At 39.3% G+C, this 27214-nt stretch overlaps 1 protein-coding gene across 2 annotated transcripts in view; it reads right to left on the reverse strand.

Annotated features, from left to right (window-relative positions):
• Positions 1 to 25350, reverse strand: part of LOC139522861 (uncharacterized) — a 48228-nt gene extending 22878 nt beyond the window's left edge. Inside the window, exon 1 of one of the 2 annotated variants that reach the window (XM_071316472.1) lies at positions 25064 to 25350. The gene's annotated coding sequence lies outside the window, so the exon portion shown is untranslated. The remainder of the gene's footprint in view (positions 1 to 25063) is intronic. The other variant, XM_071316471.1, reaches the window with a different exon arrangement.
• Positions 25351 to 27214: the final 1864 nt, after the last annotated feature.

The following is a 27214-nucleotide window of genomic DNA, read 5'->3' on the forward strand; positions in this document are numbered from 1 at the left end:
CACCTTTGAATCTCTGTGGTGGCCAGACGGGCCCGGATCCCAGAAAAATATTTAAGTGGGGAATAGCTTGGGTCAATACCTTTAAAATGAGCTAGGTCCGGTTCGGAACTTTGCCGTTGGTATATGCCGAAAAGTACCGAATGTATGCATATGGTTAATACGGAAAATTACGTTAAGGGGCACCTTTGAATCTCTGTGGTGGCCAGACGGGCCCGGATCCCAGAAAAATATTTAAGTGGGGAATAGCTTGGGTCAATACCTTTAAAATGAGCTAGGTCCGGTTCGGAACTTTGCCGTCGGGATATGTCGAGGAGTACCGAATGTGTGGTTGATATGGAAAATACGTAAATTGGCACCTTTGAATCTCTGTGGTGGCCAGACGGGCCCGGATCCCAGAAAAATATTTAAGTGGGGAATAGCTTGGGTCAATACCTTTAAAATGAGCTAGGTCCGGTTCGGAACTTTGCCGTTGGTATATGCCGAAAAGTACCGAATGTATGCATATGGTTAATACGGAAAATTACGTTAAGGGGCACCTTTGAATCTCTGTGGTGGCCAGACGGGCCCGGATCCCAGAAAAATATTTAAGTGGGGAATAGCTTGGGTCAATACCTTTAAAATGAGCTAGGTCCGGTTCGGAACTTTGCCGTCGGGATATGTCGAGGAGTACCGAATGTGTGGTTGATATGGAAAATACGTAAATTGGCACCTTTGAATCTCTGTGGTGGCCAGACGGGCCCGGATCCCAGAAAAATATTTAAGTGGGGAATAGCTTGGGTCAATACCTTTAAAATGAGCTAGGTCCGGTTCGGAACTTTGCCGTTGGTATATGCCGAAAAGTACCGAATGTATGCATATGGTTAATACGGAAAATTACGTTAAGGGGCACCTTTGAATCTCTGTGGTGGCCAGACGGGCCCGGATCCCAGAAAAATATTTAAGTGGGGAATAGCTTGGGTCAATACCTTTAAAATGAGCTAGGTCCGGTTCGGAACTTTGCCGTCGGGATATGTCGAGGAGTACCGAATGTGTGGTTGATATGGAAAATACGTAAATTGGCACCTTTGAATCTCTGTGGTGGCCAGACGGGCCCGGATCCCAGAAAAATATTTAAGTGGGGAATAGCTTGGGTCAATACCTTTAAAATGAGCTAGGTCCGGTTCGGAACTTTGCCGTTGGTATATGCCGAAAAGTACCGAATGTATGCATATGGTTAATACGGAAAATTACGTTAAGGGGCACCTTTGAATCTCTGTGGTGGCCAGACGGGCCCGGATCCCAGAAAAATATTTAAGTGGGGAATAGCTTGGGTCAATACCTTTAAAATGAGCTAGGTCCGGTTCGGAACTTTGCCGTCGGGATATGTCGAGGAGTAACGAATGTGTGGTTGATATGGAAAATACGTAAATTGGCACCTTTGAATCTCTGAGGTGGCCAGACGGGCCCGGATCCCAGAAAAATATTTAAGTGGGGAATAGCTTTGGTCAATACCTTTAAAATGAGCTAGGTCCGGTTCGGAACTTTGCCGTTGGTATATGCCGAAAAGTACCGAATGTATGCATATGGTTAATACGGAAAATTACGTTAAGGGTCACCTTTGAATCTCTGTGGTGGCCAGACGGGCCCGGATCCCAGAAAAATATTTAAGTGGGGAATAGCTTGGGTCAATACCTTTAAAATGAGCTAGGTCCGGTTCGGAACTTTGCCGTCGGGATATGTCGAGGAGTACCGAATGTGTGGTTGATATGGAAAATACGTAAATTGGCACCTTTGAATCTCTGTGGTGGCCAGACGGGCCCGGATCCCAGAAAAATATTTAAGTGGGGAATAGCTTGGGTCAATACCTTTAAAATGAGCTAGGTCCGGTTCGGAACTTTGCCGTTGGTATATGCCGAAAAGTACCGAATGTATGCATATGGTTAATACGGAAAATTACGTTAAGGGGCACCTTTGAATCTCTGTGGTGGCCAGACGGGCCCGGATCCCAGAAAAATATTTAAGTGGGGAATAGCTTATGTCAATACCTTTAAAATGAGCTAGGTCCGGTTCGGAACTTTGCCGTCGGGATATGTCGAGGAGTACCGAATGTGTGGTTGATATGGAAAATACGTAAATTGGCACCTTTGAATCTCTGTGGTGGCCAGACGGGCCCGGATCCCAGAAAAATATTTAAGTGGGGAATAGCTTGGGTCAATACCTTTAAAATGAGCTAGGTCCGGTTCGGAACTTTGCCGTTGGTATATGCCGAAAAGTACCGAATGTATGCATATGGTTAATACGGAAAATTACGTTAAGGGGCACCTTTGAATCTCTGTGGTGGCCAGACGGGCCCGGATCCCAGAAAAATATTTAAGTGGGGAATAGCTTGGGTCAATACCTTTAAAATGAGCTAGGTCCGGTTCGGAACTTTGCCGTCGGGATATGTCGAGGAGTACCGAATGTGTGGTTGATATGGAAAATACGTAAATTGGCACCTTTGAATCTCTGTGGTGGCCAGACGGGCCCGGATCCCAGAAAAATATTTAAGTGGGATATAGCTTGGGTCAATACCTTTAAAATGAGCTAGGTCCGGTTCGGAACTTTGCCGTTGGTATATGCCGAAAAGTACCGAATGTATGCATATGGTTAATACGGAAAATTACGTTAAGGGGCACCTTTGAATCTCTGTGGTGGCCAGACGGGCCCGGATCCCAGAAAAGTATTTAAGTGGGGAATAGCTTGGGTCAATACCTTTAAAATGAGCTAGGTCCGGTTCGGAACTTTGCCGTCGGGATATGTCGAGGAGTACCGAATGTGTGGTTGATATGGAAAATACGTAAATTGGCACCTTTGAATCTCTGTGGTGGCCAGACGGGCCCGGATCCCAGAAAAATATTTAAGTGGGGAATAGCTTGGGTCAATACCTTTAAAATGAGCTAGGTCCGGTTCGGAACTTTGCCGTTGGTATATGCCGAAAAGTACCGAATGTATGCATATGGTTAATACGGAAAATTATGTTAAGGGGCACCTTTGAATCTCTGTGGTGGCCAGACGGGCCCGGATCCCAGAAAAATATTTAAGTGGGGAATAGCTTGGATCAATACCTTTAAAATGAGCTAGGTCCGGTTCGGAACTTTGCCGTCGGGATATGTCGAGGAGTACCGAATGTGTGGTTGATATGGAAAATACGTAAATGGGCAACTTTGAACCTCTGTGGTGGCCAGACGGGCCCGGATCCCAGAAAAATATTTAAGTGGCAAATAGCTTGGATCAATACCTTTGAAATGAGCTAGGTCCGGTTTGGAACTTTGCCGTAGGGATATGTCGAGGAGTACCGAATGTGTGGTTGATATGGAAAATACGTAAATGGGCAACTTTGAACCTCTGTGGAGGCCAGACGGGCCCGGATCCCAAAAAAATATTTAAGTGGCAAATAGCTTGGATCAATACCTTTGACATGAGCTAGGTCTGGTTCGGAACTTTGCCGTAGGGATATGTCGAGGAGTACCGAATGTGTGGTTGATATGGAAAATACGTAAATGGGCAACTTTGAACCTCTGTGGTGACCAGACGGGCCCGGATCCCAGAAAAATATTTAAGTGGGGAATAGCTTGGGTCAATACCTTTAAAATGAGCGAGGTCCGGTTCGGAACTTTGCCGTTGGTATATGCCGAAAAGTACCGAATGTATGCATATGATTAATACGGAAAATTACGTTAAGGGGCACCTTTGAACCGCTGTAGTGGCCAGACGGGCCCGGATCCCAGAAAAATATTTAAGTGGCAAATAGCTTGAATCAATACCTTTGAAATGAGCTAGGTCCGGTTCGGAACTTTGCCGTAGGGATATGTCGAGGAGTACCGAATGTGTGGTTGATATGGAAAATACGTAAATGGGCAACTTTGAACCTCTGTGGTGGCCAGACGGGCCCGGATCCCAAAAAAATATTTAAGTGGCAAATAGCTTGAATCAATACCTTTGACATGAGCTAGGTCTGGTTCGGAACTTTGCCGTAGGGATATGTCGAGGAGTACCGAATGTGTGGTTGATATGGAAAATACGTAAATGGGCAACTTTGAACCTCTGTGATGGCCAGACGGGCCCGGATCCCAGAAAAATATTTAAGTGGCAAATAGCTTGGATCAATACCTTTGAAATGAGCTAGGTCCGGTTTGGAACTTTGCCGTAGGGATATGTCGAGGAGTACCGAATGTGTGGTTGATATGGAAAATACGTAAATTGGCAACTTTGAACCTCTGTGGTGGCCAGACGGGCCTTGATCCCAGAACAAAATTTAAGTGGGGAATAGCTTGGGTCAATACCTTTAAAATGAGCTAGGTCCAGTTCGGAACTTTGCCGTTGGTATATGCCGAAAAGTACCGAATGTATGCATATGGTAAATACGGAAAATTACGTTAAGGGGCACCTTTGAACCTCTTTGGTGGCCAGACGGGCCCGGATCCCAGAAACATATTTCAGTGGGAGATAGCTTGGTCAATACTTTTAAAATGTGATAGGTCCGGTTTGGAACTTCGGCGTTGGTATATGCCGAAAAGTACCGAATGTGTGGTTAATACGGAAATTGACGTTAAGGGGCACCCTTGAACCTTTGTGGTGGCCAGACGGGCCCGGATCCCAGAAAATATTTAAGTTGGTAATAGCCTTGGTCAGTACCTTTAAAATCACCCAGGTCCGGTTCGGAACTTTGCCGTAGGGATATGTCGAGGAATACCGAATGTATTGTTGATATAGAAAATACATGTACTTAAATGGACAATTTTGAACCTCTGTGGTGGCCAGACAGTGCCGGTTCCCAGAAAAATTTTGAAGTGGCGAATAGCTCCGGTCAATACCTTTGAAATGAGCTAGGTCCGGTTCGGAACTTTGCCGTAGGGATATGTCGAGGAGTACCGAATGTGTGGTTGATACGGAAAATACGTAAATTGGCAACTTTGAACCTCTGTGGTGGCCAGACGGGCCCGGATCCCAGAAAAAAATATTTAATTTGGGAATAGCTTGGGTCAATACCTTTAAAATGAGCTAGGTCCAGTTCGGAACTTTGCCGTTGGTATATGCCGAAAAGTACCGAATGTATGCATATGGTAAATACGGAAAATTACGTTAAGGGGCACCTTTGAACCTCTGTGGTGGCCAGACGGGCCCGGATCCCAGAAAAATATTTCAGTGGGGAATAGCTTGGGTCAATACTTTTAAAATGAGATAGATCCGGTTTGGAACTTCGTCGTTGGTATATGCCGAAAAGTACCGAATGTGTAGTTAATACGGAAATTGACGTTAATGGGCACCCATGAACCTTTGTTGTGGCCAGACGGGCCCGGATCCCAGAAAATATTTAAGTTGGTAATAGCCTTGGTCAGTACCTTTAAAATCAGCCAGGTCCGGTTCGGAACTTTGCCGTAGGGATATGTCGAGGAATACCGAATGTATTGTTGATATAAAAAATACATGTACTTAAATGGACAATTTTCAACCTCTGTGGTGGCCAGACAGTGCCGGTTCCCAGAAAAATTTTGAAGTGGCGAATAGCTCCGGTCAATACCTTTAAAATGAAATAGGTCTGGTTCGGAACTTTGCTGTAGAGATAAGCCTAGGATTTCCGAAAGCATGTGTGGTTAATATGAAAAGTACGTTAAGGCACACCTTTGAATCCCTATAATGGCCAATATCTTTCATTAGTACAACACCTCTAAATATAGATAAATTAAGATGGCTTCTTATAATGCTAGTAAAAAAGAACACGAATATAAAGTGTATGGAACTTGTTTGGTAACCTTCTTTCATTGAAACAGGTTAAATCTAAAGTAGTGGACGGACACAGTTTTAAACTTTAAAGAAAAGAATGTTTAAAAATGTGGACTGAGAAAAGTCTTAACTGGTGTCCCAAGTGTTAAACACTTAAGCCCAAAGGTATCGCATCAAGGATTTTACTGACGAAAAAGTACAAAGTTCTTTTTATGAACCTTAACTTAAAAGACGGTTCAGGATTTGAACCGCATCGGAAAGGTCTTGCGAAAACAAAACAGGTGTGGGTGAAAGAGGTCTTTGTTCCATGAAAAGGGTAACCTAAGTCCTTAAACTCTTGATTCAAACAATAAGATTTGCAGTACCAACCTTTTAGCAAGTATAGGCTTTGATAATTTGCTCAAGATTATAAAGGATACTTTCGTTATGCGAGTATTAATGTGGTGAAGGCTTAAACATCTGGACTACGTCTTTACCAAATAATAAACCACTAACGGATTTCAATCTCCCACCAGCTTGTTTCGATAGAATACACATCCTCAGCATGCTCAGACTCTCTAGATTTTCCTTGTTTTGGTCTTAAGCTTCTGTTGACAACTAAAGTCTCAAGAGTTCATCAATGTTTTATGTGTCGAGTTTTTAATCTGATTTACCTCGAGTTCTTGGTGCAGAGTGGTCTTAAACTCATCTACCTTTTTCTCGAGTTCTTTATAACTGTATCATATCCTTTCTCTAGTCGTTTTATATCTCTCTTTATCTGGTTACACGCGGATTGTAATTTTAATTCTAACGGTTCGTATAGTGTTTCAATTGACGCATGACTCGTCGTTTTGTTGCAGCATCCGTATTATTATTCTAAGATTTAATGTTAGTGATAGGATTGTTGTTCATGTTCAATTCTGTAAGCAATTGACTCCTATTTATTTCTCAATTTCCATAAAGTCCAAATGTTTCTGTCTTGGAAACGCAACTTCATCAAGGTTTTCCTCCAGACAACCATTGTGACAAACACAAACAAAAGTGTCCACAGACCACTGGTGCTCTTATCTGAAGTTCATCGGTGATGTAGTAGATCTTAAGTTTCAAGTAATTTACCATTACGTAAGGGGGAATTAAAGTCCGTAAGAATCAAAATACGCTTTGCTTGTTGTCGTCTTAAACTAAACGTCCAATGGGTTCCAGGTCTCATAATGGAAGGGTTAAAAGGTCATCAAACACGTCTTGCAATCGTTAAATGTAATGTTCTGTCAATTGACTTGTTTCTTCGTTCCTTTAGCTTTCCTGGTGTGTTGACCATCACCCATTCGACGTTAACACATCTTGTAAGAATCCATACAAAGTTAGCCATCATTTGACCACCACATGCATACCAATCATTTTTTTTTGTTGACGTTGGTCGGAATTCGGAAACGGGTTGTCCATACAATAATTTGATGTGTCAATCTTGTTTTGAATATGAGATATGTCTTTGTAAAAGTCGTCGGTTTAAATTTAATAGGCTTAACTATCAGTGTCGGTAAACAATTGTCGAACTTTGTTCCCGTTGGTTTACGCACAAAGTCCAAATGAATGTCGTACATTTAAAATCTTTGAAATGTCTAAGATAATTGCTCCTTAGCACACTGGCTTGTTAAACTTTAGTTTGGTTTTCTTTATGTTTACTACTACCATATACTCGTTATACACCACGAATTGGTCACAGTTGGGTGTAGCTATTAGTTTCAACGGTTGCTTATCAGTAGTCATTAATATTATATTCACCCGTTAACGTGTGTTTTCCATGGTATTTGCAAACATTGAGTTGTTCATCAGTTTAAAGGAATACTTTTCAGATACGATGCTGGCTATGATTCTAAGGTTAGTGTTCAGGTCAATGAAAATTTTAAGCCAAATTGATTGTTAAAGTTTTGACACACGATGCACTTTGGTTAATACCAACCATTGGAAACAACACTGTTTCAAATTTCTAAAAAAAAAATAGTAAACACATGTAGTACATGAACATAGTCAGCCACACTAATGTGTTTATTATTAAGTCGGTCAGCAGATAGCAGTTGTGTTTTCGTCATGTCGTAATGACCCTTCATGAAATCGTAAGATAAACATTTTATTTTTAATTATTTATCATAAATTCATTATTCTACCTAAATCACGACTTTCATACCTTAAATTGGTTCAACTTTAAATTCTAAGCTAAATATATAAGGTGTCGGACGAATTTAACATAAACTTACACGAATCAATGAAAAGCATTTCTTACCGGTAATTGACAGTCTAAGTTACATTTTTTTTATGTGCTGCACCACGATACTTACCTGTCGAACGCTCGTGATCACGCACTTTGTCTTCACCTAATTCATCATCGCACATGTGACAATCTTAACTCGCTGTAAAACATTGGGATCTTCTTCAGTCATCACCAGGTCTTTTATCAATGTAGATGTCTGCAATCGCCTTCATTATCTCTTCCATACAAGCCACAAATCTCTGAACAATGTCTTCCAGTGAGTACACTTCTGTTTCTTTATATTCCTTATGAGCATACTGGACACGGTAGTTTAACCAGAAGGTGTATTTTGTTAGTTAACATCCGTGTAAGCTTTTAGTTTGTCAGGTTGGCAAGTGTCTGTCTGTTCTTAGCTACATTGAATGTCAGCATACATATCATAAGGAAATCGCATTTTACGTTGGTACTATGTTGTAAGATATTGTAATGGTATCTTCTTCTGGAATTTCGATTTTCACTCCAGTCATCTTATCACAATACATTAAATGTTCTTCTAAAAAGTCCTCACTTTAAAAATGATTGAAACATCTTCGACAAAAACACTTTACCATTGTGGGATGACACTTTGGGACTTAAAAAATGTGATAATAGTTATCAAAGTACCAGGATTATAATTTTGTACGCCAGACGCGCGTTTCGTCCACATAAGACTCATCAGTGACGCTCATATCAAAATATTTATAAAGCCAAACAAGTACAAAGTTGAAGAGCATTTAGGATCCAAAATTCCAAAAAGTGTGCCAAATACGGCTAAGGTAATCTATTCCTGGGATAAGAAAATCCTTAGTTTTTCGAAAAATTCAGTTTTGTAAACGGGAAATTTATAAAAATGACCACAATATTGATATTCATGTCAACACCGAAGTGTTGACTACTGGGCTGGTAATACCCTCGGGGACGAAACGTCCACCAGCAGTGGCATCGACCCAGTGGTGTATAAAGTTATCAAAGTACCAGGATTATAATTTTGTACGCCAGACGACGCGCGTTTCGTCTACTTAAGACTCATCAGTGACGCTCATATCAAAATATTTATAAAGCCAAACAAGTACAAAGTTGAAGAGCATTTAGGATCCAAAATTCCAAAAAGTTGTGCCAAATACGGCTAAGGTAATCTATTCCTGGGATAAGAAAATCCTTAGTTTTTCGAAAAATTCAGTTTTGTAAACGGGAAATTTATAAAAATGACCACAATATTGATATTCATGTCAACACCGAAGTGTTGACTACTGGGCTGGTAATACCCTCGGGGACGAAACGTCCACCAGCAGTGGCATCGACCCAGTGGTGTAAATAGTTATCAAAGTACCAGGATTATAATTTTGTACGCCAGACGCGCGTTTCGTCTACATAAGACTCATCAGTGACGCTCATATCAAAATATTTATAAAGCCAAACAAGTACAAAGTTGAAGAGCATTTAGGATCCAAAATTCCAAAAAGTTGTGCCAAATACGGCTAAGGTAATCTATTCCTGGGATAAGAAAATCCTTAGTTTTTCGAAAAATTCAGTTTTGTAAACGGGAAATTTATAAAAATGACCACAATATTGATATTCATGTCAACACCGAAGTGTTGACTACTGGGCTGGTAATACCCTCGGGTACGAAACGTCCACCAGCAGTGGCATCGACCCAGTGGTGTAAATAGTTATCAAAGTACCAGGATTATAATTTTGTACGCCAGACGCGCGTTTCGTCTACATAAGACTCATCAGTGACGCTCATATCAAAATATTTATAAAGCCAAACAAGTACAAAGTTGAACAGCATTTAGGATCCAAAATTCCAAAAAGTTGTGCCAAATACGGCTAAGGTAATCTATTCCTGGGATAAGAAAATCCTTAGTTTTTCGAAAAATTCAGTTTTGTAAACGGGAAATTTATAAAAATGACCACAATATTGATATTCATGTCAACACCGAAGTGTTGACTACTGGGCTGGTGATACCCTCGGGGACGAAACGTCCACCAGCAGTGGCATCGACCCAGTGGTGTAAATAGTTATCAAAGTACCAGGATTATAATTTTGTACGCCAGACGCTTGTGTACATAAGACTCATCAGTGACGCTCATATCAAAATATTTATAAAGCCAAACAAGTACAAACTTTTTATCCAACAGTTATGATGTTTAGTAGCATTGGTTAAATACAACGTGTTTGTGTGAGTTCTATTCTTTCTGATGTTTTTTTAATTTTTAACGGGTACTTTTTTGTATTTTTTGTATTGACTCACTCGTAAAATGTACTTTTCTGATCCACCTATTCATGATGTGATTGTGAGAATACAGCTCACGTTAATAATGGCCTTCTTCTGTGCTAGTTTTACTGAAAGGCGAAGGTAAGACTCAAACTTCAGGGATACAATTTATTCATATGAAGGTGTACTTCTACAATATGACTAACGTTCACTCACTTCCATCACGCATGCAAGTTGCTATGCTTTCTTTTGCCTTTTCTATCATTACTGTTAGTTCAGTGTCTTAGTTGGTTGATTCAGTAATACTAACTTGCCATGCTTGAGTTGACCTTAAAAGTGGAATCACTGTCACCTGTTGCAAGGTTTTTTTTAACCAACTGTACCAGAAGCACCTTCGATGCCTACTTTAAGTTGTCTTCTGAAATTTTACGAATCATATTTATGTAAAGCACTTCGACTTGCCTTAAAAATGAATTAACAAATGGTTCAATAAACACTGTAGTTCTTTTCTACCATCTTTCATCTTAATAACAGGTTTCCTAGCTATGTCTTGTTGCAGTCCTTTTTCCTTTATCTTGGTCTATATATAAGGTATACCACGTTTCTTTGCTTTTAGTATTAATTCATTTTTAGTGAACACTTCTGTATGGGATAACACTTGATGCGTTTTGTCTTCAATAAGCTTTACCAACACGTCTTTTGGGTGTATACTATATCCTTTTAACCCCAAATCCTTTGCCATTTGATGTAATTAGTTTACCGTTATTTGTAAATGACCCGTTGGTATTGTCTTTATCGCCACTTTTTAATCTAATGTTTACTAGATGTGAAAAGAAAAATACGGACACGTACTACTACGCGGTTTTCTGTCTAATAAAGGTATAGGCAGTCGTACTTCTGATGAACGGTCCTTCCAACGTTCTTGTTTCGTAATACAACCCACTACAAGCCCACACCTTACTTGTTACCCGTTTTATTGACTTCAAGATTAGTAGGTAAGTATCACAAATTATTTCATCCCCACTTGTAGTGTCAATAATTTGGTTCACCTCACTTGTTGGCAGGTCCTTCCATTTTTGTTTTTCTTTTGTGTCAAAGGTATTCCGATCAATGAAATAATATTGATTAATATTGATTAATAAAGATGCCTTCATAATCCTAATACTTATAAAAATATTCCTATATTCTGTTTTTTTTTTTCAATTTAAAAAACACCACCCCGTACTCCTATTCAAATTCTAACCCTAACACCCCTTACCCTAACACACCTTACTCTACAACCTTAAACACCTTAATGAGCAGTTTTAAATCAGACTACTTTAACTTTTACACCCTGATGCTTATTTACCTGTATAATGTTACGTCATAACTTTTACCTACTAATATGACGTCACTTTTTTCACTGTCACCTTCCTACTTTCACGTTCACTGTTAATTACTAAAATTGAAAGTGTTGCAGCATTCTCTATTCTACACCACTGGTTTGAACCCAGGCTATTCACTACTTTATTTATATAATCCGGAGCCATCTGCATTACAGTGGTTCCGAAATTCATATAACGTATTTAACTTACAAACCACATATTCGGAACATCCTAGCATATCCTTACGGCAAAGTTCCGATTTAATATTTTTCTGGGATCATGGCAATCCTGACCACAATTGGGGTTAAAAGTTGTGCCTTAACATATTTTCATAATAATCATGTCAGAAAATACACAAATACAAACATTATGCTATGGTAACGTTGTTACCATAACGCTATAGTGAGTGACGTTATTGTATTATCCATTAGCTATCATGACGATTAACGTATATAGAACACACAACGCATTTATTGAGATTTTTTAACATTTATGGTGCCGTGACGGACGTTAAAGGCAATACGTGTCGGCAACAGAGCAGCAGTGACGAAGCCATGGATCAAATTCGAGGAGCTGAAAATGAGAATCATGAAAACGTCAAAATGGAGGAATTCAAAGCCATAGAGTATGCCGTAACCCAGAAAAAGAAGATTATTCATGATTTAAACGAGAAGATGAAAGAAATCCAACACGAGGATCACATTGAACCAGAAATTACTGGATGAGTATATGTTTGATTTAGACAGTAAACTAAAGCAAATACGAAAACTTAAGCAAACAATCAAATCCCCCAACAATAATTCTAATTTAAAAGAAAGTAAACAATGAACGCTAACAATGAATGCTACAGCCCGTAACAGAGAAGTGATCGAATTGTTGTTACTTTACCGTCAAAATTAGCTACGTTATCGACAATCTTAATAGAGTAGTGACATAATTTAATTTTCTTCATCGACAAAATATTTCATGTCCAACGTGTAAGTTTTCATTGTTTAAGTCGAAGTTTTTTTAACACAGTAAAACATTTTTTATAATCAACCTCTGTCATTGGCATTTTCATTTTAACGGTAAAGGATCAAATACGGGATTTCCGAAATTTCTATCATTTGTTACGAGGAAATCATTATTCAATCGAACATATGTCTTTGTTCATGACACATGTTATGAAATATAAATAAGTTGAAATGATCATATACTTTCGAATAAAAATAATTGATTTTTAAGGAACTGTAGAGGTCTCCACAGGTTTTCAACAAGGGTAGAATTCAAAACCTTGAATATCAAAGCCTCGAAATCCATGATACTTTTTCTGTGCGATAGTTATATCTACAAAATCCAATCATGTACACGAAATATAATACATGTATATTCATACATGTATATTTATATATTGGGAATTTATTTTTGTTTCCAAACAGAATTATAAGGTTACGTATAAGTTATGAGATTGACTGTCTCTTTGGTATCTTTCGTCTCTCTTTTAAAGCAATGTAAAAATTCAAAAGGTTTTCCGATTTGTTTTCAAGAATTCTTGAAATGATTTTCGTTCACTGCACAATTGTAATTGTCTTCCTAAAGACCAGAAAACATAAATTGCACAAGTTCACGTAGTCAGAAAAATCAGAAATACGGAATATTATATGTGAATGGTTTGAAAATCCGTTTCCCCTACATGTTTTAAAAGTCAAAGAAAAATGTTGTCCCTAATACAAACGTTTTAAGAACCAGCTTTGTGTAACCTATAGACACATTCGACTCGATATAAGGAAGTTAATAGGTTTACTCTAATTTGAAATTATCTTTTAGAACTTTTTTTAGTGTTTGAGAACCTATGTTGTTTATTGGTAATAGGTGAAATGTTGCGTGATCCCTCAAAATGACAGCAAGCGCAGTTTTCCGGACGATTTTCATTTGTACACTGCTAAAAACTGTCAGGTCCTGTCCATGGTATATTTTGGAGAAATTTATTTTTACTGATTTTTAATAAAAAAATATTCTCTGTGTGTGCCATTGCAAGAAATAGTTTTGCTCGTTATTTTGTCATATTAAAATAAATTCTCAACAAAATTTTCCCGTTTAAACTTTACTAGAAAAAAAGTTTGGCATGTGAAACGGACGAAGACATATTCTAACAGAAGTACAAACACCAGTCCTCCCTTTTGTGTATACATATGAGAAAACATTTAAAAGTTATTGATTGAATTCAAATCCATCACACATACGGTACACATTGTAGTCCGAAAAAATAAAGGACTTCATTCCTATCAAACACCTTTTTAATTGTTTATAAGTATATTTCTTTTAGTTTTGGGTAAAATTGTAAGGAAATAATAGTATTACTATCAAGACGTCCTTCCATAAATCTTTTTTGTTTCTGTTCTGACTTTGAAAAAATGACTACTTTTCGCCCAATCGAAATGGTGCATGGACATATTTTGTTTCATATTATAAGAATTATTTTCAATATTATCGGTATCAAACTTGATTATTGACACATGAAAGTTTGTCAGCATTGTCAATCTTTTTAACGTTAAAGTACCAATAGCTCGGTCACTACTCAATTAAGTTTGTCGATAACGTAGCTAATTTTGACGGTAAAGAAACATCAATTCGATCACTTCTCTGTTACGGGCTGTATATACCTACATCAAACGCTATTTATACAAACACATCAGCCGTTTACATGCTAAACACTAGAAAACGAATTCCTTCGGAGGAAAATCCTACCGGAAATCAATCAAGCAACTTTATTGGTCCGATTTTACAATCATACAATACTCAGGAAGATTGTTCGTATATACAACCACCAGCCCAACTACCAAATGTATTTAGTAATGTAAATCATAGATTATTTTAATTAGATTAGCCACATTTTGACTGGTATGTTTTGCAGTTGAGCACATTTTGGGACTTTTACGAATGTACTATACACTAAAATAGTAGCCTTACACCAATACAGAAATTTAGTTATCTGAAAGCCCAGCTTATAAGAACCGCCGCCCAAACCATAGCAGGATTTGCGCTTACGCACACCAATTATGAGACAGCCGTTTGTTTGCTAAGAGAGAGATTTGGAAACTCAGACAATTTTTTAATGCTTACATGAAATCACTCATGAGCTTACCCGCACCGACAAATGATGCATTTAGCTTGAGATCTTACGGAGACAAACTTGAATCATATGTGCGAGGATTAGAGTCACTTTGTCAAACACCTGATATGTATGGTTCGCTTTAGTTTTGGACAAGTTATCGATTGACATGAGAAAATCTAATGCAAGAAAACGCGGGAGATATAACTTGATATTGAAAAATCTACGAATAGCAATAACTAAAGAGATTGAAATACTTAAAGCTGGCGAAGGAGTCATGAATTCAGACATATTGTACGCCACTGCACTTTTTTATGGGTACGCAATCACATTCATACAAGAGCGAATTCAAAGACACACGTAAGATGGTAAATACACATACATGTATATTTTGTTTAGCTGAGCACTATCCGGCGGAGTGCCCTGAAGTAACAGACGTAAACATAAGAAATCAAATTGTAAAACAGAAACAGTTATGCTTTAACTGTAAAGGGTCACACTAAGTAGCCGCATGCCATTCTACTGAACGATGCAAAAAGTGTAACGGAATACATCATACTAGCATATGTAAAGGAAAAGAGGTAATTCCAGGTATGACACCGCAGCCTACAATACAATAGTCAGCAATCAACGTAGTTGAAACACCAAACGAGACTACAGTAATGTATCCATCACATCAGAGTCACGACATTCTCCCGAAAACAACAACTGCACCAGTTGTAAATAACGACCAAGAACTAGAAAGTAACATCTTATTTGACGAGGGAGCACAGCCTTCTTCAATTTTATAACTCAGAAATTAACTGATAAATTAGAAATAAATCCTACAGAAAAAGTAAGCATTCATCCGTCTGTGATTTAAAATTTATCCCAGAAGGTTCACAACTTAGACACTGCAACAATACAGTTACAGACCGACACAGGAGAAAAAGTCCATATCGACACACTCATTGTCCAGAGATTGCCGTTCCGATTTAAAACAAGATTTCACAGACTACAAGGAACTTTCCACATTTAAACTTAAGTACAGAACGTTTCGAAATTGACTTACTCATAGGCACCGACTACTACTGGTAAATTATCGAGGACAGAGTTATAAGAGGAAAAGGACCAATCGTTGTACAGTCAAAGTTCGGATGTGTGTTATCAGGACTAATCAATAGAAACATCAACCATCCGACAACATCTATAGCTCTGGTAAACGTCATTGAAGACAAGAAAACAGCGAAAAAGGAAAGTCCACGGCAAAGTTGCTATGGAAACATGACCGTTCAGATGATATACCTTCAGGCACGACCGTTGCCAAAAGAAGACCAAAAGACACATCACAATGGCTCGTACAAAGTAGATCGCACATGAACCCACTTAAGGAACATTTTAAAGAAAGTAACTTGCTACCTAGACGAACGAACACACCCCCAACTGGTAGAGTCAAGAAGCCAAATAGATACAAGAAAGGAACTTACAACGCATAAAGAAAATTACCGCTGAGTGATGCTACAATAGGCGGCAGAAGAAAAATCCATGAATGGACTATGAGATAAACTTTAGTTGTGATCAGTTAAGGTTAAGGAACTAGATTATTTTATTTGAGATGGACATAAATTTAAATTTCTTTTATCTATATTGTGAACTTACATTTTCTTACAATTTTTCGTTACATACTTCGGAAAATACGCAAGGTACAAACATTATGCTATGGTAACGTTGTAACTATAACGCTATAGTAAGTGATGTTATTGTATTATTCATTACCTATCACTACATTTAAACGTATATAGAAAACACAACGCATTTATTGAGATTCTATAACAATCTTACATTCGGAACTCCTAAGAATATCTTTACGGTAATTTTCGAACCTTTCCAAGCTCATTTCAAAGGTATTGACCTAGGCTATTCCTTACTTAAATATTTTTCTGGGATCCGGGTCCGTCTGGCCACCACAGAGGTTCAAAGGTGCCCCTTTACGTAATTTTCCGTATTAACCATATGCATACATTCGGTACTTTTCGGCATATACCAACGGCAAAGTTCCGAACCGGACCTAGCTCGATTTAAAGGTATTGACCCAAGCTATTCCCCACTTAAATATTTTTCTGGGATCCGGGCCCGTCTGGCCACCACAGAGATTCAAAGTTGCCCATTTACGTATTTTCCATATCAACCACACATTCGGTACTCCTCGACATATCCCTACGGCAAAGTTCCGAACCGGACCTAGCTCATTTCAAAGGTATTGATTCAAGCTATTTGCCACTTAAATATTTTTCTGGGATCCGGGCCCGTCTGGCCACCACAGAGATTCAAAGGTGCCAATTTACGTATTTTCCATATCAACCACACATTCGGTACTCCTCGACATATCCCGACGGCAAAGTTCCGAACCGGACCTAGCTCATTTTAAAGGTATTGACCCAAGCTATTCCCCACTTAAATATTTTTCTGGGATCCGGGCCCGTCTGGCCACCACAGAGATTCAAAGGTGCCCCTTAACGTAATTTTCCGTATTAACCATATGCATACATTCGGTACTTTTCGGCATATACCAACGGCAAAGTTCCGAACCGGACCTAGCTCATTTTAAAGGTATTGACCCAAGCTATTCCCCACTTAAATATTTTTCTGGGATCCGGGCCCGTCTGGCCACCACAGAGATTCAAAGGTGCCAATTTACGTATTTTCCATATCAACCACACATTCGGTACTCCTCGACATATCCCTACGGCAAAGTTCCGAACCGGACCTAGCTCATTTTAAAGGTATTGACCCAAGCTATTCCCCACTTAAATATTTTTCTGGGATCCGGGCCCGTCTGGCCACCACAGAGATTCAAAGGTGCCCCTTAACGTAATTTTCCGTATTAACCATATGCATACATTCGGTACTTTTCGGCATATACCAACGGCAAAGTTCCGAACCGGACCTAGCTCATTTTAAAGGTATTGACCCAAGCTATTCCCCACTTAAATATTTTTCTGGGATCCGGGCCCGTCTGGCCACCACAGAGATTCAAAGGTGCCAATTTACGTATTTTCCATATCAACCACACATTCGGTACTCCTCGACATATCCCTACGGCAAAGTTCCGAACTGGACCTAGCTCATTTTAAAGGTATTGACCCAAGCTATTCCCCACTTAAATATTTTTCTGGGATCCGGGCCCGTCTGGCCACCACAGAGATTCAAAGGTGCCCCTTAACGTAATTTTCCGTATTAACCATATGCATACATTCGGTACTTTTCGGCATATACCAACGGCAAAGTTCCGAACCGGACCTAGCTCATTTTAAAGGTATTGACCCAAGCTATTCCCCACTTAAATATTTTTCTGGGATCCGGGCCCGTCTGGCCACCACAGAGATTCAAAGGTGCCAATTTACGTATTTTCCATATCAACCACACATTCGGTACTCCTCGACATATCCCGACGGCAAAGTTCCGAACCGGACCTAGCTCATTTTAAAGGTATTGACCCAAGCTATTCCCCACTTAAATATTTTTCTGGGATCCGGGCCCGTCTGGCCACCACAGAGATTCAAAGGTGCCCCTTAACGTAATTTTCCGTATTAACCATATGCATACATTCGGTACTTTTCGGCATATACCAACGGCAAAGTTCCGAACCGGACCTAGCTCATTTTAAAGGTATTGACCCAAGCTATTCCCCACTTAAATATTTTTCTGGGATCCGGGCCCGTCTGGCCACCACAGAGATTCAAAGGTGCCAATTTACGTATTTTCCATATCAACCACACATTCGGTACTCCTCGACATATCCCGACGGCAAAGTTCCGAACCGGACCTAGCTCATTTTAAAGGTATTGACCCAAGCTATTCCCCACTTAAATATTTTTCTGGGATCCGGGCCCGTCTGGCCACCACAGAGATTCAAAGGTGCCCCTTAACGTAATTTTCCGTATTAACCATATGCATACATTCGGTACTTTTCGGCATATACCAACGGCAAAGTTCCGAACCGGACCTAGCTCATTTTAAAGGTATTGACCCAAGCTATTCCCCACTTAAATATTTTTCTGGGATCCGGGCCCGTCTGGCCACCACAGAGATTCAAAGGTGCCAATTTACGTATTTTCCATATCAACCACACATTCGGTACTCCTCGACATATCCCGACGGCAAAGTTCCGAACCGGACCTAGCTCATTTTAAAGGTATTGACCCAAGCTATTCCCCACTTAAATATTTTTCTGGGATCCGGGCCCGTCTGGCCACCACAGAGATTCAAAGGTGCCCCTTAACGTAATTTTCCGTATTAACCATATGCATACATTCGGTACTTTTCGGCATATACCAACGGCAAAGTTCCGAACCGGACCTAGCTCATTTTAAAGGTATTGACCCAAGCTATTCCCCACTTAAATATTTTTCTGGGATCCGGGCCCGTCTGGCCACCACAGAGATTCAAAGGTGCCAATTTACGTATTTTCCATATCAACCACACATTCGGTACTCCTCGACATATCCCGACGGCAAAGTTCCGAACCGGACCTAGCTCATTTTAAAGGTATTGACCCAAGCTATTCCCCACTTAAATATTTTTCTGGGATCCGGGCCCGTCTGGCCACCACAGAGATTCAAAGGTGCCCCTTAACGTAATTTTCCGTATTAACCATATGCATACATTCGGTACTTTTCGGCATATACCAACGGCAAAGTTCCGAACCGGACCTAGCTCATTTTAAAGGTATTGACCCAAGCTATTCCCCACTTAAATATTTTTCTGGGATCCGGGCCCGTCTGGCCACCACAGAGATTCAAAGGTGCCAATTTACGTATTTTCCATATCAACCACACATTCGGTACTCCTCGACATATCCCGACGGCAAAGTTCCGAACCGGACCTAGCTCATTTTAAAGGTATTGACCCAAGCTATTCCCCACTTAAATATTTTTCTGGGATCCGGGCCCGTCTGGCCACCACAGAGATTCAAAGGTGCCCCTTAACGTAATTTTCCGTATTAACCATATGCATACATTCGGTACTTTTCGGCATATACCAACGGCAAAGTTCCGAACCGGACCTAGCTCATTTTAAAGGTATTGACCCAAGCTATTCCCCACTTAAATATTTTTCTGGGATCCGGGCCCGTCTGGCCACCACAGAGATTCAAAGGTGCCAATTTACGTATTTTCCATATCAACCACACATTCGGTACTCCTCGACATATCCCGACGGCAAAGTTCCGAACCGGACCTAGCTCATTTTAAAGGTATTGACCCAAGCTATTCCCCACTTAAATATTTTTCTGGGATCCGGGCCCGTCTGGCCACCACAGAGATTCAAAGGTGCCCCTTAACGTAATTTTCCGTATTAACCATATGCATACATTCGGTACTTTTCGGCATATACCAACGGCAAAGTTCCGAACCGGACCTAGCTCATTTTAAAGGTATTGACCCAAGCTATTCCCCACTTAAATATTTTTCTGGGATCCGGGCCCGTCTGGCCACCACAGAGATTCAAAGGTGCCAATTTACGTATTTTCCATATCAACCACACATTCGGTACTCCTCGACATATCCCGACGGCAAAGTTCCGAACCGGACCTAGCTCATTTTAAAGGTATTGACCCAAGCTATTCCCCACTTAAATATTTTTCTGGGATCCGGGCCCGTCTGGCCACCACAGAGATTCAAAGGTGCCCCTTAACGTAATTTTCCGTATTAACCATATGCATACATTCGGTACTTTTCGGCATATACCAACGGCAAAGTTCCGAACCGGACCTAGCTCATTTTAAAGGTATTGACCCAAGCTATTCCCCACTTAAATATTTTTCTGGGATCCGGGCCCGTCTGGCCACCACAGAGATTCAAAGGTGCCAATTTACGTATTTTCCATATCAACCACACATTCGGTACTCCTCGACATATCCCGACGGCAAAGTTCCGAACCGGACCTAGCTCATTTTAAAGGTATTGACCCAAGCTATTCCCCACTTAAATATTTTTCTGGGATCCGGGCCCGTCTGGCCACCACAGAGATTCAAAGGTGCCCCTTAACGTAATTTTCCGTATTAACCATATGCATACATTCGGTACTTTTCGGCATATACCAACGGCAAAGTTCCGAACCGGACCTAGCTCATTTTAAAGGTATTGACCCAAGCTATTCCCCACTTAAATATTTTTCTGGGATCCGGGCCCGTCTGGCCACCACAGAGATTCAAAGGTGCCAATTTACGTATTTTCCATATCAACCACACATTCGGTACTCCTCGACATATCCCGACGGCAAAGTTCCGAACCGGACCTAGCTCATTTTAAAGGTATTGACCCAAGCTATTCCCCACTTAAATATTTTTCTGGGATCCGGGCCCGTCTGGCCACCACAGAGATTCAAAGGTGCCCCTTAACGTAATTTTTCGAAGTCCAAAGTCGTCTTAGGGTGGTCATCGTCATTTAAGCAGTCTCTGGTAGGTGTTCACTATTAATTTCTTTTCTTTTTTGGCTTTCCATAAGTATTTCTATGTATATTTCTATATGTTTCTGGAGTAATTGGATTTTGTTTCATATTTTATATATTAAATTACATCTTTGGTGAATCCTCTGTAATGTTTTATTGATAAAAATCTATATAACATAAAGACAAATATACAACTTGTATCAGGGTTTATATTCGAGGACAACGAAAATTTATGACAGCTTGAAGGGGTCATATAATGGTATCTTTTCCCTCAGGCTTTATAGTGATTTTCAACTAAATTTAAATATTGAACCGACGGCTAGCAGTCGGTTGGATATTGAATATCAATTATCGAATGTCAAATAAAGGACAGACCGCTTACATACATATTTAAAACGGAATGAAATGCTTTAGAAATTAGTAGAAACCGTGAAATTGTCGATTTCCGCTGTTAGATTGCATTTAACTAAGATTTAGCGATTTTTGGAACGTTTGAGCCTCACGCAGTGTTTTGGTTTTTAGACATATCGTCAAAATTGGCTGCTGGAAAAAAGTGGCTGCTATCTTGATTGGCCGATAAAAGTGGCTGCCAGCTTGAGTCTGGTACAACAACTTGATATAATCTTATTATGATTATCAATGGCAAGATATTTCTTCAATTACTAGTATTTTATTATTTTCATTTCTGCCTAAATTTGTTTTTCTCCATTTCAGGTATTTTTACTTTTTCCTTTTGATAAAGCCGTCGTCATTTTTGAAGGACCTGTTATAGATTTTATCGCCAATCTAAAAGCATGCTTAACATTGGTCCTCGAAAACTTGTACCACGAATATGGATATGCAGTGACCACACGACATAGAACATTGACAGAACGAATACTTGTACCAGGACTATGGATATGCAGTGACAACACGACATATAACATTGAAAGAACGAATACTTGTACCAGGACTATGGATATGCAGTGACCACACGACATAGAACATTGAAAGAACGAATACTTGTACCACGGATATGGATATGCAGTGACCACACGACATAGAACATTGACAGAACGAATACTTGTACCAGGACTATGGATATGCAGTGACCACACGACATAGAACATTGAAAGAACGAATACTTGTACCAGGACTATGGATATGCAGTGACCACACGACATAGAACATTGACAGAACGAATACTTGTACCAGGACTATGGATATGCAGTGACCACACGACATAGAACATTGAAAGAACGAATACTTGTACCACGGATATGGATATGCAGTGACCACACGACATAAAACATTGACAGAACGAATACTTGTACCAGGACTATGGATATGCAGTGACCACACGACATAGAACATTGAAAGAACGAATACTTGTACCACGGATATGGATATGCAGTGACCACACGACATAGAACATTGACAGAACGAATACTTGTACCAGGACTATGGATATGCAGTGACCACACGACATAAAACATTGACAGAACGAATACTTGTACCAGGACTATGGATATGGAGTGACCACACGACATAGAACATTGAAAGAACGAATACTTGTACCAGGACTATGGGTATGGAGTGACCACACGACATAGAACATTGAAAGAACGAATACTTGTACCAGGACTATGGATATGCAGTGACCACACGACATAGAACATTGACAGAACGAATACTTGTACCAGGACTATGGATATGCAGTGACCACACGACATAGAACATTGAAAGAACGAATACTTGTACCACGGATATGGATATGCAGTGACCACACGACATAAAACATTGAAAGAACGAATACTTGTACCAGGACTATGGATATGCAGTGACCACACGACATAGAACATTGACAGAACGAATACTTGTACCAGGACTATGGATATGCAGTGACCACACGACATAGAACATTGAAAGAACGAATACTTGTACCACGGATATGGATATGCAGTGACCACACGACATAAAACATTGACAGAACGAATACTTGTACCAGGACTATGGATATGCAGTGACCACACGACATAAAACATTGACAGAACGAATACTTGTACCAGGACTATGGGTATGGAGTGACCACACGACATAGAACATTGAAAGAACGAATACTTGTACCAGGACTATGGATATGCAGTGACCACACGACATAAAACATTGACAGAACGAATACTTGTACCAGGACTATGGATATGCAGTGACCACACGACATAAAACATTGAAAGAACGAATACTTGTACCAGGACTATGGATATGCAGTGACCACACGACATAAAACATTGACAGAACGAATACTTGTACCAGGACTATGGATATGGAGTGACCACACGACATAGAACATTGAAAGAACGAATACTTGTACCAGGACTATGGGTATGGAGTGACCACACGACATAGAACATTGAAAGAACGAATACTTGTACCACGGATATGGATATGCAGTGACCACACGACATAGAACATTGACAGAACGAATACTTGTACCAGGACTATGGATATGCAGTGACCACACGACATAGAACATTGAAAGAACGAATACTTGTACCAGGACTATGGGTATGGAGTGACCACACGACATAGAACATTGAAAGAACGAATACTTGTACCAGGACTATGGGTATGGAGTGACCACACGACATAGAACATTGAAAGAACGAATACTTGTACCAGGACTATGGATATGCAGTGACCACACGACATAGAACATTGACAGAACGAATACTTGTACCAGGACTATGGATATGCAGTGACCACACGACATAGAACATTGAAAGAACGAATACTTGTACCACGGATATGGATATGCAGTGACCACACGACATAAAACATTGACAGAACGAATACTTGTACCACGGATATGGATATGCAGTGACCACACGACATAGAACATTGAAAGAACGAATACTTGTACCACGGATATGGATATGCAGTGACCACACGACATAGAACATTGACAGAACGAATACTTGTACCAGGACTATGGATATGCAGTGACCACACGACATAAAACATTGAAAGAACGAATACTTGTACCAGGACTATGGGTATGGAGTGACCACACGACATAGAACATTGAAAGAACGAATACTTGTACCACGGATATGGATATGCAGTGACCACACGACATAAAACATTGACAGAACGAATACTTGTACCAGGACTATGGATATGGAGTGACCACACGACATAGAACATTGAAAGAACGAATACTTGTACCAGGACTATGGATATGCAGTGACCACACGACATAGAACATTGAAAGAACGAAAACTTGTACCACGGATATGGATATGCAGTGACCACACGACATAGAACATTGACAGAACGAATACTTGTACCAGGACTATGGATATGCAGTGACCACACGACATAGAACATTGAAAGAACGAATACTTGTACCACGGATATGGATATGCAGTGACCACACGACATAGAACATTGACAGAACGAATACTTGTACCAGGACTATGGATATGCAGTGACCACACGACATAGAACATTGAAAGAACGAATACTTGTACCAGGACTATGGATATGCAGTGACCACACGACATAGAACATTGAAAGAACGAATACTTGTACCACGGATATGGATATGCAGTGACCACACGACATAGAACATTGACAGAACGAATACTTGTACCAGGACTATGGATATGCAGTGACCACACGACATAGAACATTGAAAGAACGAATACTTGTACCAGGACTATGGATATGCAGTGACCACACGACATAGAACATTGAAAGAACGAATACTTGTACCAGGACTATGGATATGCAGTGACCACACGACATAGAACATTGAAAGAACGAATACTTGTACCAGGACTATGGATATGCAGTGACCACACGACATAGAACATTGACAGAACGAATACTTGAAACTGTTTAGAGTTTTTGTATAATTAAAAAGAATACTAATCAAAAAGCATGCAACTTCATAGGAATTAATTTTACTTACAGTAAATTTGACTGCATACTGATATAACTCCAGTTAAAATGAAATTACAAAAATACATGTTATTTAATTCTAACTAATTTTCAGCTATTTAAACTTCCTCTGTCTGGTAGATATAATACTGAAATGCCTATAGCTAACAACAGGTATTTTCATAGTAGTAGTATAAGATATGAATTATAAAAAACGACGTAGAAAATACTTTAAATGTGAGATAATCAAGTTTTATAACAGATTTTACCACTGTGACGTATCACAACCGGATATGGGTTCTCCGAAGCAAAACATATCTATTTTATTACCCGTACACAGGTACAGTAAAAGTATATCTCAACAATATATCCGCTTTTCTTACATGCATTCATCTGTGATAGCAATAGTTTTATTCAGAATGCATTGTTGTTCAAGCTTGAATAAATATACCATTGCTCTACGAAAACTTCGAATGAATGGTTGAAGGATAAATGTATTTTTATTTCGTCACATGCTTCTTTGAACAGGTACCAACAGGTCCGATTGTGACTATTTTTGAAATAGAATCCAATTCGAAATCATAAATAGTCCTAAATAGTAGCTACATTATTTTGATTCAGTATCACAAAGACATTCTTGCCAGCAACACGATATAATGAAAACCAAAATAATTTGAATTCCGCCGCTTTGATGATACCTTTGTGTACTATAGTTTGTCTGTTCGTCTGTTTTTAGCCATCTCATTGTCAGTATCTTTTCGACTCACGAGTTTGAAAGACCCACGGGTACATTTCGCCTCTCTTTGTTTGTTTGTGATGCTACACAGTTAGTATATTTACAATCTATTTAAAAACCGATCTCTCATAGCTCCCGTTTTCTGATATGTCGCGTGGGAGATCTAACGAAACCCGCTTTGAGGTCACATGTGAGTGACCTCGTAGGTGTGTCTTTTTCGACCAATGAAATTGAGTCTTCCACGATCTTGGAAGTTTAACGTAAGGTAAAGGGATGTGACATGTGACCTCAAAGCCGGTTTCGTTAGATCTCCCACGCGACATATCAGAAACCGGAGCGATGAGAGATCGGTTTTTAATTAGATTGGTATAGTTATAACACTTGTGATAAAAAAGGACAAAAAAGTTTGATGAGCGCAATAAAAATAATTGTCTGTACAATGGAAAAATAGGTATCTTATTAATTCTTTCAGTTATGTTTAAACATATGGTTTTAATTCCTTAGTCTTGAAAAAATGGAACAGAAAATGTTAAGACAATAATGTCTTTATTTCTATTCTCACATTTTGTGCTGATCAACACATTTGTGTTCTACATGTAGAAAGCACAGCGTAGTCGTTTGTTTTATCAGCTGTAAGAAAACATTATAAAAAGCTCGTTAGTAATAATGTGTCATGCGTTTAATTGGGATTCGCGTACGGTTTATATCCGTGTGTATTAAAACATTTCTGCCAACCAAGACTGAGATCAAGGATGATGTGATATAAGTTGTTTTGATAACATTTTTTACATAAAGAAAATTCATAGTTTTCATCGTTAAAAACTTGTTTACCTATCATTAAATCTTGAACAGGGTTCACTGACATCCGTGTACTCTAAAAAATAAATTAACATGGATGCTTTAAGAATATTCAAGCAAAATTATTAGGTTCTTTACTCTTAAATGTTGGAATTAATTTCAAACGTTGTAAATGTTTGAGGGTCTAGTTGCTGAATAATTTTTATAATTTTGTATTCGGTCATCATCTTAAAAAACGCGTTTATTCTGTAAGAATTTCATAAATAAGATTGGAGTATTAATCTTTATATAACGAGTTGATTTCTTTATCATATATATTGATATGTATTTTCCGAATATTGAATGTACAATGCATAATCCTTATCCAACTCTTTTCAAAGCAAATAAATAACAATGTTAGTATTCAAGTAAAATGTAAGAATTCAGAAAGACTAGTAAATGATTGTGAAGGAGGGTGGAAAATTATACCTCAACACTAATTTTATAATTTTGGGTCAATCTGGTTAGTATTTCAAACAAACAGTGCGGATAAGACAGACGAAAGCATTTAACACATCCCAGATTTTTATAAAGATATCATTAAATGTTGGAAATTCACTGGTGGAGGTCTAACAAGAAAACCAGAAACATTTACAGATATAAGAAAAC

Source organism: Mytilus edulis, chromosome 5, assembly GCF_963676685.1.
Source record: "Mytilus edulis chromosome 5, xbMytEdul2.2, whole genome shotgun sequence".
NCBI classification, from domain to species: Eukaryota; Metazoa; Mollusca; class Bivalvia; order Mytilida; family Mytilidae; genus Mytilus; species Mytilus edulis.